Raw genomic sequence first — 5,294 nt, 5'->3', positions numbered from 1 at the left:
CATTCAGTCTCATTGTGAATTGATTTATAATAAAAACATTAATATTTAGTATCAAAAGCCAAGAGTCAATTTGAAAAGCAATATATTGTGTGTTCGTGTTTATTTATGATTTTGTTGAAAGACGAAAAGCAAATATATATTATAACGATCGTGATAAAACAATACCTCGTATATCTCATGACACTAATTATACATCAGATGAAAAACATCTACATAATCTGTATAATTCCATCACATTTATCACGTATTTTTCGTATTCTATTATTAATCTTAACAGTGAGATAGAAAAAAATGACGAATTATTATGCATTAATAGTGACTATATAGAGTTTTTTTCATTTCGTATTTTGTGGTATACGAGGTATTGTTTTCTCACGATAAGCTTAAAGCTTGTCTGGCCGGTCGATAATTTTTGCTTTTCATTTTTGGTACAAAAATATTTAAACTATTTAACAACGACTATGGTATTATAAAATAATGAATTTAATATAGTTTTTCGGCGAGTACCAACAGATAGTTTTTTTTTATAATCATGGTTTGTAAAAAATTCATAATTTTTGTTTATATCTGAAGTGAAATTTCAACATAACAGTAATGGCCGCTTCATAGCGTTAATATTGTGAAAATATGCCTACTCATTTATCTTCAATAATTATAAGTATTGAGTAGGTGAATATTATATAAGTACACCAAACATGTGAAATGGAAATGGGTGAGAGTGGACAATCGCTAGACAAATGCCGTATACAGTGGTACCCAAGGAGCACTAAACGTCCACAAGGATGCACTAAAGCCCGCTAGATAGAAGTACAGATAAAGTTTGGCAGACGCAGTGCTCAAAATGAAAAATTTTACGAACCAGAGCGTTCGATAAGTTTCCGAAAATATTAACATAGGTAGGTATTCATTTAATTTATTGTAGGTATATTTTATAAAAATAAGTTGTTTTTGATTTTGTGTTGTATGGTCAAGATCTGACTCAGACGGTCAAATTGATTTTTGAACGAGACGGAGAGATAATCTCGGGAATTTAACGAACCGGAACCGCGCTCCGGTTCATTTCGAGCCCTGGGTAGACGAACGTGGCAGTGAATAACTAGGGACCGAAAAGAGTAGGACGAGCTAGGGGAAGGCCTTCATGCAGTAATGGATGGACCTCGGCTGATGATAATGATAATATTTACAAGCATAATATGCTTATATATATATATATATATATATTTAAACGTACACACACACATATAATATAATATATATTTAATAATCTTCTGTGTTTCTATAGAAACTACATGTTATGCAAGGATTAAATTTCCAAAAAATAGCAAGAATCCATAAAAATAATGTTAGGTATACACCGGAAGTTTTGATAACATACTTAAAAATCCAATCACAAAAACGTGCCAACTTCTTCTTAAGTGTTCCAAGAAAGCCACTTCACGATTCTGCGAGCACTCAAAAACATTAGCTACGGTAGAACTGAAACGGTATAAGTCAAGTTGGCGAAACATTCAACTTTCCGTAACGTTTTGTTGATATTATATATTTTTTTTTTGATAAGCGAAAATATAAATAAATACTGACTGGAGACTTGCATTAGCCCCCCGCTAACTATTGGGGGATGGCCGACACCCCTCGCTTAACGCTACGCATAAAGATATAATAATACGATGTGAAATAACATTTATAATATTGGTCTAACCCAACCTGGTCCCTACCGCCCACTAGTGAGCGTTCCAGTTTTCATAGTAGGCGGTAGGGGTTTTAAAAACATTTTAATTATGTTTCCATAAAATTCCCCGGGACTATTTAAATTTCAGAAAATATACTATTTGTATCGCCCTCGCATAAGTTTAGTTCACGTTACGTAATATATTTTATAAAGTAAAGTTACTTCCCTACTTTATAAATCACCATTACTGTGGAACTGGTGGGTTGTTAGAAAATTTTACTACTAGCAGAGATACAAAAATGGGCGTTAGGTATAAAAAGGTTGACTACCCCTGGTCTACCCTAACCTCATGACGTGTGAGAGTGAAACGAACGACGCAGTACTGTGTGATTCATTATTCGCTAGAAGCCCAAAATACGCTATACTAAACATTTGAAATTAGAAGACAGTTTCCCGAATTATGTCGAATATTTAATAAATAATATTGTAATTGAGATCTGGGTTACAAGAATCCGATGACAGCCACAAACGTATATCCATATAATCAGTTTTTGTGTTATTAATTTCTTCGTATACCTGTGGACGAACAGTGACCAATTTCTGAAAAAAACTACTTCTTCATAATATTATTGTCGCTGTCAGTACCAATGTCCATATACAATAGATATCAGTTTATTGTGTATGTTGATAATAATATTTATGTGATGTTACTCAATAGAAAACATTAAAATATTAAAGTCCACCACCTCGTTTTATTTTTCAATTCATTGACTTACGCCATTTTAGTGCTCAGCTCCTCGAATAATATTGACTCCGTCAGCCTGAAAGGGTCAAAAGATTACTTTGGCGGATGACTGAAATAATATTAAGTATTGCCGTGAGGGCGCCATTAGCCGCACTTCCTTTGGCGAAAGCGCGGGAAAAAACACAAAAAGGAACGCTTTTTTGAAATAGGAACGAGTAAAAATAATATGGCTGTCTGTCAAACGGGACGGTTTTAGTGATCCTTTTTGCCGAAGCGTCTCTAAAGAATGTGACGTTTAAAATTCAGCATGGCGCGGGCAAATTAGTTTTCGTTTTTTTTCGTATTTCATTTGTGTATAAATAAAATAATCGCATCATTTAAAAGCTAATCATGTTAGAAAGATTAAATTACCTTTTCGTGTGATGAAGATTTTCAAATGACGTAAATTTAATGTAGACGTGCGTTCTCATTTTAATATTCAAGTGTATGACAAATCATCTTTAAATTGATGAATAAACGATTACCTATAAATGACTTATAATTTTATTGCTTTAATAACTACCAGAGAGATTTTATGCGAATGGTCACAGGTAGCGAAAAGCAGCTAGAATGTTGATGTTGTTAAAAATAATGGGATGTTATTCGTCAAATTAAACACAAAATAGTGTAATTGAGCAATCAGTGGTGAAACCAGTGGTGAGCGAGTAGGGCAGCCGCACCGTGCGCGATCGGAATTTTGTTTTTAGAAGGTCTTTGTAGAAACATTTAAAATGGTACCTGCACATTTTTTTACCATTTTTTCAATGAAAATGCGCTCGTAATAAGAAAGCTTCTTTTACACGAATTACGCCAGTACTCCAACTAGAGGAGTAGAGGGCCGTGAAGGTTCTTCTAGGGCGTCATAAAATACTTTCATATATACATACATACATAATTTGAAAACATCTTACTGGAAAAAATCCATTTTAGAAAAAATACGTTACCCGACGGGATTTGAACCTGTGACCGCTGGATTCGCGCAGGGTGCTTTTCCAATTAAAAAATAGTAAGTAAGTATATAAAAACTATAATACATATTAAATTCGCAGAATTAAATAACACCGGACGCTACAATGTTTATAGTAAAAAATGTGTATGTCTGGTGTAGGGATTCCAATCCCGGGATCCCGAGCTATTTTCGATATCTATGAATCCCGGAATTGATAAACAAATCCCGGGATTAAGGGATTGATTTTTTTATCAATTTTTATGGAAAATAAAATAGAAGCGAAAATATAACAGAAAAAATACTTTTAATAAAAAATTAACCACATTAGAAATAAACTGAGTTTGAATGAAGTTTGATTTATATACATGTGTAGGTTGCCGATTCATTTTATTTTTTCACGTAAATTATTAAAAATGGAAAAAACAATGCTTCGCACTTTATTAATTAAGTAATTCCACCATGATATCATACGTTTTACGGCAGTTTAATATTTGTCTGTTCTAATTAGATTTATGAAGCGGAAAGGCCATAAGTACGCCATGATTATTTGCTTTAATATTTGAAATCTCGCTAATCCATTCATTAAGTCTTTACTATCAGAAACTGCAATCTCCTATTAAATTCACATTTTTATTTAAATTACAATATTATTTACTCGGTTAAACTTGTGTATTTCCAAGATTGTACGTATACAATATTAACAATAAATGTCTTAAATAGTATAAATTATACTAGATTTATTTTTGACCGATTCTATCAATGTTATTTGTAAATATATAAATTATATATTAACAATGTAAAAAATGCCAATCCCGGGACCTAGTCTGGTGTGTGTGTCAATATTACTTTTTATCTTCATGTCAGTCTTGTGAAATCTATACCTTGAGGAGGAGAACCTATGTTATGAAGAAATTCCCTGCACCTCCATGCTACTAAAAACCTTAAATCTTTTACAAAACATTAGTGTAGTGTACCTAGATCGTGGGAAATTTTAGAAGTACAAAGTTAGAAAAGGGCGGAGAAATGTTATCCTCAACAAAGCCAAATTATGGGGAAAAGGAATTTGACAAAACGTATTATACGTACACGTTTCTCAAAAGTGATATACCTACCTATATTATGTATTTATAGTATAAAATATCGCTGGGGCCTTTTTAAATGTATATTATCTTTTTATTTTGCGTTCACGCAATCTATATACATACATATATACAACTGGTGTCAGAAATATTTTAATTTTTAAATATTGAGTGCCTGGCTATATACTATTATTTTGATATTGAAAGATGTAATTATTATTGTTTTGTAAAGTAGGATAGAAGCCGGATACTTTAGCTGGTATTAAATATTTTTAGGCTTTCGATGTTTATCGATAGTATAGTATTTTCTGTTTGGTTAATTATATTTTAAGTTAAAGTTTTTTAAAAAAAGTTTTCTTAAAATTCGACCAACACGAGTTGTCTTTTTAATGCACCATGGCTCGCAACCGTAAGGCAGCACCACTAGAATGCAGAATGTTGATATAGTTTTGCATGTGGTTCGGGCATACACAGATATGTTTAGATTTGCAGACTTTGGTATCAAAACTTTTAAGTTAATTACCTGTCTCAGTTTCGTTGAAACGTCGTCCGGTTTATAAATTCATAACAGCATCCAGCCGGCAATTGCCTACCTCGTCTGATGAATGACAATGAAATAATGTCGTCACGATATACCTATACGCACTTCTTAGTTATTTGCGAATATATGTTTAGAAGTTCATTAGAATACGCTTTGTTTTAGTCACAAATAGGGATTGCTATCCAGGACAGAATTTTTGATTCCGTCATCTCGGGATCTTTACAAATGTATAAATAGCGAGAAAATGATTGTATGATTAGCGAAATCGCAGT

Source organism: Rhyacophila brunnea, unplaced genomic scaffold (genome assembly GCF_057557595.1).
Source record: "Rhyacophila brunnea isolate RB1 unplaced genomic scaffold, BYU_Rbru_1.0 scaffold_15, whole genome shotgun sequence".
Classification (NCBI taxonomy): Eukaryota; Metazoa; Arthropoda; class Insecta; order Trichoptera; family Rhyacophilidae; genus Rhyacophila; species Rhyacophila brunnea.
The sequence above is the reverse complement of the archived record's forward strand: the minus strand, read 5'-3'. Positions refer to the sequence as shown.